Below are 11,371 nucleotides of genomic sequence, written 5' to 3' on the forward strand. Positions count from 1 at the left end.
GGAGGCCAGAGGGGAAAATACCTTTGGGAAGGCCGAGACGTAGATGGGATTTGAGGGAGGTGAAATGTGATGGCAGAGACTGGATTAATCTTGCTCAGGATAGGGACCAATGGCGGGCTTATGTGAGGGCGGCAATAAACCTCCAGGTTCCTTAAAAGCCAGTAAGTAAGATTTACGATGTAATGTTAAATGGAAGCTAGATATAAGGACTTGACAAATACTGAATTTTTCAAATCTTTGCCAAAAAATAAATATCCGAAGCTTCGTTCTTTCGCTTGCTCTGTTGAAGCCATGTTCGCTACAACTTACGTTGTGAAAAAAAAAAATTCAACAATGAAAATAGTAAAAACCAAATTTAGATCACGACTGACAGACAAATACCTTGGTATCAACTACGACTGGCAGTAAGTGACATAATTCCTGATTTTGAAACTTTGTCGCAGAGACATTCTGAAGACAGCTAATTTCAGGTTGTGCTAATGTGTCCTATGTTTTCTTATTTATTTCTTTCTTCGTTACACTTACTAAATATTAGTTTGTAACCTTATACTGTATAAAACTATATTTAAATGCTTGACGTAAGGAAAATGAAAATCCGTTAATAAGTCAGATAGTTGCTTCACTTCCCCTTCGGGTGTCCGCCTTCCTCCATAAGTCTTTGCACGTTGCAGGTTACACAGTGGCTCGGCGCACGAGCACATTTTCGCCACGGCTGTTATTAAGTATCTGTGCGAAAAAAACCTTTTTCAAGACTATATGTATATATACATGATTGGTTTCCGTTTAAGAGGAATCAGAATTTGTCTTTAAAATTTAATTTTTTTTGTCACATAAAAAATCCTATTCATTATTCACAGTTAAATACATATTTTGTTTCTGATTTCCTTTTTTTCATTTTTCGTTACCTGGTTCCTCGACGATTCGTTTCTTCACTGTTTCGTTCACGCGTTCGATTCTCTTCTTCCCTGTCTCATTTCTATATCGATTTGTTCCTTCGCTATTTCGTTTCATTTAATTGTCGATTCGCTCCACCATAGTTTCGTTTAAATGTTCATGTGTTTCTTCAGTATTGCATTTGCATTTCGATTCATTTCTGAACTGTTTTATTTGTGTGTCGATACGCTTCTTCATAGTTTCGTTTAATGTCGTTTAAATGTCGACTCATCTCTTCACTGTCGTATTTGTATGCCGATTCATTTCTGAACTGTGATTGATTCATTCCTTCATCGTTTCGTTTAAATGTCTATTTGCTTCTTCGCTGTTGAATTTTTATGTCGATTCCTTGATCAATTTTTAATTAAGTTATTTTTTCGTTTGCTTCAACATATGAGGTTACTATATATGTAATACCAACGTACCAGGGAAAGCAATGTTTTATATTTTATTTGCTGTTACATGTGACTGGACGTTTCGTTCCAATTGCGGTTTGAAAGTTTAGCTACCATGATATCCATTTCCAACAGTTCAGGAAATGCGATGAAACGTGCCGCGGTTGTCAGCAGTTCGCAGAAATGGACCTCATTTGCGGTAGCACTCTTTTTGTGGTAAATTGTTAGAAATCCAATAACATGAGATGGGTTAATCGAAAAGCAAATAGGTCTTTCAAAATCCATAGCCTCAGTCAGTTTTAAATTCACAAACGTCTGAAGAAAACCCTGAATAATAATAATAATCTATCTAAAACTGGTTTAACAATGTGTACACATCTTCCAGTGCCCAATATTCTAGTTTTTGAAAATTAATTTTAAACATTCTCTCCAACCTTCTCTGTTAACCCACTGTCCGTCCTCCAGTCGTCTTTCCTTCATTGTGTTTTAATTGCATGAATCCATGTAGTATTAGGTCTCCCTCTCTTCAACCTTTCGGGCGGCAACCATTCTTTTGTTGGTATTCATTCTTCACTCATCCTTTTTACATGACCATACCATTGCAATTGCTTATGTTGTACATAATCCAGTATTGAAATTTTTACTCCCATTTTAGATTTTATTATGTTGTCTCTTTTTGATATTAAAGCCGATCTTCTCCAAAAATCCATTTCCATAAGTAAAAATTGATAAATTATTTGATGTTTCAGCTGCTAAGTTTCTGTTCCATATGTTGGTATGCTTTTTACTGTTGCTCTAAAAATTTTTTATTCATTTTCTTTGGTAATACTTCTGTCCCAGAGAATTTCTTTAAGGTTGATATTGCTGTTTTCCCCATTGTTATTCTTCTTTTGATTTTATGGTCTTATTTCCCATCTTTTCAACTATTACTCCAATATATATTTATAATTTTCGCAGTGTTTAAATATTCTCATATCTTCTTCTAATATCGTCTTGAGTTTGAATAATAATAATAATAATAATAATAATAATAATAATAATAATAATAATAGCAGTAGTAATAATAATAATAATAATAATAATATAATAGTAATAATAATACTTTTATTTTCTGTCTTGTCCTCGGTGGTCTAGTGGGTACCATGGTAATAGTCTACTAGCCTTTGGATCAAACGTGACCAAGTCGATAAAATACGTAGTATGAATTGCTCTGGGAGGAGAGTATTAGATAGTTTTAGGTCCCTTGTCGTAGATTTGTCGTGGGTAAGAGAAGTCCGTCCCCGATGGAGGGCTCCAGGCAAAATACAGTAGACCCTTCATATGTCGACAGTTTCTCACCCACGTTGAATTTTGAATAACCTTTGCTATTGAAATGAGGTTAACACTATACCCAGTCATTCATGTTCATGACTTTTACACAACGCTAACACTGTGTGCCATAGTCGCTTGTACGCCTCAACTGTTGGTGGTAGTGTTTTGTTTTAGTTAGTAATTTAACTACAGTGCGGTCCTAACCTCCCTGACGTTTGGGGCGTGTTTACTTTAAAGGCAATAGCCAGTGGCAACAGAGCTGCGTTTCGGCGTACGGATATTCGTCGATGCCGCTTGTAAAAATTATACATACGCTCGGACAAGTTTTTCGTGACAGGGTGTCTACATGTGATTAGGTTGAATGACATTCTCTTTTTGAAAATGCTGTATAAAACAAGAATCTCATTTCTACGTCAAGCAGTTTGCATTTTATGCGTCTAATCGCGTCTAGCTTTTTCATGGTTTTTATGGTCTTTCACGAGTAATATTTACACAGCTGCGTGGCAATAAGAAAGTCTTTCGAAGCACCAAGACTATTAACTGTAAATAGTAGGCCTATCCATTCAGCCACATAAACATCAGATAAAAAATAGTTATGAAGCGAGAGCCGAAAATGCCAGCTGGATTTCTGTTTGCGTTGTGTGTAAGTATTCGAGATATTCGACGTCCTTTGTGTCTGTCAGTGAAATCAATAATTTGTTAGTAATAAACATTTTCTGTGTGTTTTTATCAGTTTGTTCATTTATTTGTTTATTAATAGCCAGTACAAAATTCAATTATGCCATTCAGCAAAGCCAGTAATAGTAAAATTAATAGATCAAGTGAATGTAGTAGCAGAGTTTGGAAAATTATATTTAATGTCTACAATTTCTTCAGTAAATATTCGTACGAAGAAAACCGTAAAAATCTTAACTTTTCTAAGTGTCAAGAACTAATTGCCGAAGCGTGTTGAATAAATGTATCACTGTGTCACGTGTATGCAGAGAAGTGCAAAAATCGGAAACGCAGGATGCTGAGAAACTGTTAGTCTCGCCTAGAAACCATATTAATATATTTAAAAGAGTAACGAATTTAAATACTTTCGAAAACACACAATTGGCTTTTCCTTTTGAATTACAAAAATCAATTTAAAGGTATGATTTCTTAATCCATTATTTATTATTGTGCGAATAAATAATTTATTACTGCTTTACAATGTTTTGTTATTGAGAACAGTACCTGTTTTCTATATCGGCCGCGCATTCCTCCCGCAAGACGAGCGGTGGAGCTCGCATCGCCCGCTCTGTAGGTTTGACAACGCCGCGCTTTCACGTTATTGACTCTCGCGAAACATCAGGAGATTTATAGACTCCACTGTAGTGGCGAAGCTACTTGGAGGCACTTGAGGCAATGCCTCTCCCAAAAAATCTTCACGATTACAAATAATAAATAGTATTTATTGAATTTCTCTGCTGTAATTGTTGTGATTGAGAAAATCTGCTGTTTGTGATGGATTCTTCGCTCAACGACCGCTATACTTTTTTTTTTTTTTTTTTTTGAAAGATGGGACATGACAGGAGCTTTGCGATCGGAAAAACAACCGAATGTCATATAGCGTGGTAGCCCTGTTGCTATGGTAACAACAATTGAGTTGCCAAACTTACAGTTCCCATGTGGTGAGTGCTTAATAGCTCTCTTGGCGACTTTTGTTGTGCACACAATTTTAGCATTGGTACGTTTTGTCGATTTTTGTATTGTTTTCTTACCTTCGCGTCAATTGTCAATGCCTGTTTTAACGTCAGCCATCGTAACGACTGTTGCTAGCTTCCATCAGCTGGCAGCGTGGTAGTCCATATTGGCAACATGGCACTGTAGTTCCAAGCTCGGCCGCTTAACTGTCATGTCCCATCTTTCAGAAAAACAAGTATAGATAGTGGCACATGCTCAAAGTAATATAGCTTAATCTTTAAATTCAAAGACATCAACGACTCAAGATGCTGGCTGGCTGGCTCGGACAGGATGATGTGATGAGGATCTATGGGTGAGGTAAATTTTCGCTTTTCTCTTCAACAGTCATGGCTTTGCAGGGGCGATTTGGGGAGTCGGATAGCGAGAGGTTCTTTGATGGTATTAGGACTTCTAGCAACCGCTTCCTCGGCGCTCAGAGGCATGTCTCGCGGCCAACCACAGCGATCAACAAGGAATATTCAGACATTTCCGTACTTGAAGTCAGTGTTGCCAGTTTAGCGTAGCTAGATCTAACTACATTTAACAATTTTTCAGCGAAAAAATTAATTAAATTAATGTAGGCTATTATAAATTGTTTAAAAAGTCGCTATTTGAAATCCCTTGCCAAGGTATAAACTTTAATCTAATGATAACGTAGTAGTGTACTACTTTCTGCGCATCTTCTCTCTAAATACTGGCTTCGCCACTGAATTTATCAACTACTAGCTGGAATTGGTAGTAGGGAGATGATATTTGACGAGATAAAGCAGAGAATCACCATGTTCGCCTTACAGTTGAGCGTCGGAAAAAAAAAAAAAACTAAACCAGGTGATCAGTCCAAGCGGGAATCGAACCCATTCCCCAGCGCAGGACTCCGGTCAGAAAATAATCGCATCTATCGCCGGTGTATCGGAATCCCTAGGCCCTAGGAAGTGTCTGATGCATGACATCTGTATGCGGCAGCGTGCGACACGACGACGGATGTTTCCTTCGATCATCTACGCCCTGCTCGTTATTGTAGCAAGAACCTCGTTGACAGTCACCACACATCCGAGAAACGTGGAACGGGACTTTGAAACGTGTGACTCAGCATGTATCTGCAAGTGGAAGGTGTGTAGATGAGCCAAATTTGAACCACTGACTGGCGGCCCATTTGGCAGCTTAATAAAGCAATGGGCGTCCAGTTCAAACCGTTCACTTTCTTTTGGGTTGGTTGCCTTAGTGGCAAGTCTTGTTGAATATTAATTTTGTAGCCTACTGGCTCTTACTTAGCGAAATGGTGCTTACAATTAATAACTTTAGAGGCTATTTTTTTTCACAATGAAAAGTGGCCCTTTTTCATCTAACAGTGGTTTTCATACTTCTATCAAGATTTACTGTAACCAATACTTGAAGTGCTCCATGTGTGATGCTTCAGTCACACCGCAAACTCAGCGATTAAAATACGCCTTGCACAGGTACTATGAGATGTTTCTTACATCTTTGAAGATTGTTCCGAAATATTCGACTAATATCTTTTTTGCGAAATGTTAAAAATAACTTGTCGGACAATTTCTTCCGCTTTTTACATACTGTAACTTAAAACTAAAAAAGTTTACTGTATTGTGCTATATTTCATTCTCAAACAATTAGAGAATTCGATCCGTCTCTCAGTATTCTTGGTCTTGGTAGATGTTGTACCGTATCAAACATAACCTCTACGTCAGACGATTCTATAATAGTAATAAAATTGTTTTATTCACAGAACTTTTCCTACACACACATGAATCTCGAGTTCATCGTGACTTGTATATTACATTTTACTTACAGGTTCTGATGATAACATATCCACGAAATTACTTAATACTTCAGGTACAAAAACAAGCAATATACGTACAATATGGCGGCTAACGATTCGTTAACAGTTTACAGCTCCGATTTTCGACATACAGTTTACAGAGTGCTTTAACGAAACCAGTAGCTTTAAAGGTCGTTCTTGCAACGCATACTGACGCTAAATGAACAGTTATAGGACCAATAGCGTTTAACGAACCTATAAAAATGCTTTCTTGCAACCCAGCACTACTAACATTGATTGATTGATTTTACGAGGACTGAATCAGGTATGGATCCTTGCACTTAGACCGCTTAGGCCCATTGTACGCTGTGTATACAATGATTGTTTCAGTTCGACCGATGGCCCGGGTAGCATTCGTGAATCCGACGCTGACAGGCGGGCCATCCATCCTGAGCCCTGCAAGTACAAGATCCTATCACTACTGATGAACCCGAAACTAAGGCCTGGAACCTCAAACGCTTAGAATCTAGATGAGCATCGAAAATCTATACTATCCCCAAACATCACCGCAGCCTGTTTTTACTACTACATACACTGGTGGCCATAATTCTGGAAACTTTTTGTTTTTGTACTGAATTATAACATTTGTATTAATTCACAGATTTATACAATTAAAAATGTTATTCGTGACTGACCCGTTACTTATGAGGTTGTAATAAAAGTATTATATTAAATCCTGAATATTTTAACAATAAATGATCATTACTATGTGGGAAATTATGTTCTTGTCGTTTAAGATCTAAATATTAATTTCAGATTTCATTATAATTTCCCATTATTTACTGTAATAAAAACTGGTCCATTGTTGAGTTTAAGATTATTGTTGATCAGTAGAAGTATTGTTGAGCACTGATAGCATAAAATACTAAGTCAATTGCTGTGTAGAACTTCCTATATCTCTTTAGAAGATTTCCTTCGACAAATCTGCCTCACATCTCTTGGACTTACTTCAGGTTTTCTACCAGTCCTAAGTGTTGTTTTACAAGATTTTGTGGATTTGTACTTCTGCCATACCTTCTGGACGCTAGACAATGTAGCACCATTACCAAGTTTTCTTGCAATTTCCTTGATTGTGTAGCCTCCTTCTCGAAGTGTGACTGCCCTAGAAGGTGTTCAGTTCTTTCGTGGATCCATTGTGATAAAATGATCAATAAAGTTTGTTGTAAAGCAATCAGGTGTTAACCTAACGAAATCTTAAGTCAGACTAATGATAGAAGCAAATTAATAATGTACATATTTTATGCTACCAGTGCTCAACAATGCTTCTACCGATCAACAATAATCTTAAAATCAACAATGGACTAGTTTTTATTACAGTAAATATTGGGAAATCATAATGAAATCTGAAATTAATATTTAGATCTTAAACGACAAGAACATAGTTTCCCACATAGTAATGGTTATTTATTGTTTAAATATTCAGGATTTAATATAATACCTTTATTACAACCCCATAATTAACGAATCAGTCACGAGTAACATTTTCAATTGTATAAATCTGTGAATCAATGCAGATGTTATAATAATTCAGTACGAAAACCAAAAAGTTTCCAGAATTATGGCCACCAGTGTATGATAGATGGAATGAAAGGGAAGTAAAGTATGTTGGTGGAATGAAAGAGGGAAACGGGAGTATCCCGAGGAAAACCTTATGTAACGTCTGTTTTGTTCACCATAAATTTCACTCAGACCTGACCGGGGATCGAACTCGGGCCGCCTGGACGGAGAGCAGCACTGTAGCCACTGATTCGACCGTAATAACATTACTCTTGGTCTTGACAGACTACATTCTTTACCTTAGCTTGATACGAATTGTACCTATATCCATAATGTACCACCTTATCCTGTAGTTGGCAAATGCTTCGGGCAAAAAAAACGTTCAACTACAGGTGATCAGCGAAGCCCAACCTCAGAGCACGAGAGGCTATTCATATGCATAGACCATGCTGTTGCAGTTTGTGTGTATTGAATCCGTCTCCTAAATAGCCCCACATTTAAATTACAATACACTGTGTCCGGGACAAAATTTACCAATAAGAAAGTTTAATAACTCGCGTAATAATGGAGATAGGAAAATGAAATTTGCGGCAAATGAAAGACGGACATTTTAAGTTTTATGTGTGATGTTGGCAACATTTGGTCATTGTTGTTGACATAGCTGTAATTAAAATGGCATTCACAGTGCAACAAAAAGTTCAATGCTGCTATTGGCTTGCCGAATTCAAGTATCAGAAGATAGTGGAGAGAAGATTTAGACAACAGTGGCCTGAGAAGCAACCACCAGATAGGCACACAATAACAACTTGGCATAGAAAGCATACGAGATTCAATTGGGTCAAAAGTTGAAACCAAACGACTTGCCTGCACGATATGATTTCGCTAGTGACATGTTGTTTAAAATTGATATTGAAAATGGATATCTGCAGAAGGTCGTGTTTAGTGATGAGTCCACCTTCCACGTCTGTGGGATCGTCAACAGGCATAATTGGGGATACATAAAAGACATTGTGTACAAGACTGTAGTGGCAGATTTGGAGGATCTGCGTCGGAGAATTGTCGCTGCTTGTGCAACTGTCACTCCAGAGATGTTACGAAACACATGGCAAGAACTTGAATATCGCCTGGACATCTGTCGTGCTACAAGAGGTGCACACATAGAAGTTTATTAGTGGTCATTCGAAACTTTGGAAGTCCTTTGTCAATTCCCGCAAACAGCATTTTCATCCATAAATTATGTGGTGAGGTATTAAACTTTCTTATTGGTAAATTTTGTCCCGGACACCCTGTATATTAGTGTATAACATTATTGTTATAGGGAGTTCCTAACCCATTCAGTAGTTTGTCTCGGACGTAAAATTCTGGAGGCAGATTCGGCGAACCCTGTAGGCTTGCATATGTTGTTTTCCCTCGGCGTGCCGGTAACTAAAGTTGGGAAGATTAGATAAAGGCGTTGGAGTCTCTAAGTGCGTTGTTGCTTGCGCTCGTCATGGTAACCATGTCACGTTACTGTGCAATACCGGTTTAATCTCGCATCTAATCGATCGTCTACTATTTATTTTTGCTATGAGTGCTGAACACAGTGCTATTGACGTCCTAATTGAGAATGGTAATACCGATAGGCCTAATATATGCTACGTATCAGTAGCCTATCATTTTTTCTCATCCTTTGGCAAGGTAATTAAAATTATTTACAGCTGTTTTTTTGTTAATTATTTAGGCTGTATACTCGCTATTCTTTTTGTTTTTTTTGGGGGGGGGTATCCTAGGTCTTTTGACCCAAATCTTTAGTCAAAAGCGTAGTCCAGTGCTTACCATTCATTTCTGTACTACTAATACTACTACTACTACTACTACTACTTCTTCTTCTTCTTCTTCTTCTTTTAGTTCTGTTGGCAATCCTAGTCCTCCATCTTAAAACTCCCATTCTTCTCAAGTTCTCTTTCACATCATCGATCCATTTTTCGACGTAGAATGCTGGGTGTTCAGTTCAAAATGTGTCATAGCTCGCTGTATACCGTCATGTGGCTAGCTGATGAGCCTAGAGAATTCAATCTTCCTACACTTCCGCAGAGGTGTATAACCTAAGAGGCAGAGAAGTTGCCTAGCAAGTACGGCGTTCATTCTGAAGAGTACGTACCGATACGTACGGTAACGCCAGTAGTGGCAGGAATGTGAACTGTTTGGAAATACGTACTGTCGGGATATGGGGAGAGGGTTAAGACGATTGCTTACGTATTTGTTGACATTAACTTCGACGGTCAACATGGACACGGAGCATTTGATTTGTGTTGTAGGATGTTACAGTACGCAACCGATGATAACAAATACCCTGCGTACGACTTGCCGGCGCAAAACACAGTTCGAAAGAGGTTATGGTAGCACACAGATCGTACAGACCGCCATCTGTTGCTACGACGTTCAAGTTATACCGTACACGTTCTCAAGTTCAGATTGAAGAACGCCTTAAATAATAGGCAACTTCTCTAACATATAAGCTGAAACTCGCTTCAAATCGGTGACCCAACAACAGTGACGTCATGACACACTTTGAAATGAACACCCAGTATGTTTATATGTCTTTCTTCGCACGAACTATGAGCACCCGTTTCAGGATCCGTGGTGAAACAAAACATGGCTCAATTTCAAATTATTACTGTAAAAGGAATGTTGAATGCTAGAATGCTAATATTATTAGTAGGGACCTGATTTATAGGTTTTACCTATTTTCTTCCTTACTTCTAAACTCATAATTTCTTAGATAGTTTTCCGAGTCATGGTCATAAGAGTCATATTATGTAAATTATGTTGACCCTAAAGAAACCTCAATTGTACCTTAGGAACTAAAAAAACCTAAATCATAATTAATATGTATTTTTTAGTGCTATGGATCGATCAAAATATTTAATCGATTAACGATTTGAATTTAATCGATTAATAGAGATTTGACCGATTTGAAAACAAGTTTTAATATATTGTAATACACAATTATTGTTAAAATTATTGTTAAATTTCGATATATGTATATATCGTATCGTTATTATTTTAATTATTTACTAACATTTTTATTATGTAGGCTTATAATTTATTATGTCAATTTAGTATGATATGTTATTGTTCTCATGTAAACAGCAAGGATCGAAGCGTGTTTTCATGTTCTCACTACTTTATTTAATTTTTTTCTGCATTACACGCATTGCAGGTTCTTTATTTCCTTCACCTTTTAATTCTATGCGAGTGAAGAGATAATACCTTATTACATCTCGCTAGGTCCGGAGTGTTCTGTTATCCAATGCTTTTGGGGTATCAAAAATATTCTCCGCCCTGACAGATTTACTAGTGTAGATTTCGCCATTAAAAACAATACGCAAGACTCAAAACACACATACAATGAATGCACTACAAGCAAAGGCTCGACAGGGAATCTGTGACAGAAAACAGAAGCGATAACCACCCCTTATCATCATCATCCGCTCCTTCCAACACAGTACACTCCCTGATTTGAAGTATACTGCGTTCCCAGTTGGAAATGTCTGTTCCGTCATCTATACAAACATTTATAATATCTGAACGTAATAATGTAATTTCTTCAAGTTTTTGGTGAGCTCTATAAAACTTGGAAGGCTTTGCGCCTCGGTGAAAATTTAGTCTAGAGTTCTTTTACATGCCAGTAAATCTATTGACATGAGCC

The sequence above is a fragment of the Periplaneta americana genome, chromosome 8, assembly GCF_040183065.1.
Source record: "Periplaneta americana isolate PAMFEO1 chromosome 8, P.americana_PAMFEO1_priV1, whole genome shotgun sequence".
Lineage (NCBI taxonomy): Eukaryota > Metazoa > Arthropoda > Insecta > Blattodea > Blattidae > Periplaneta > Periplaneta americana.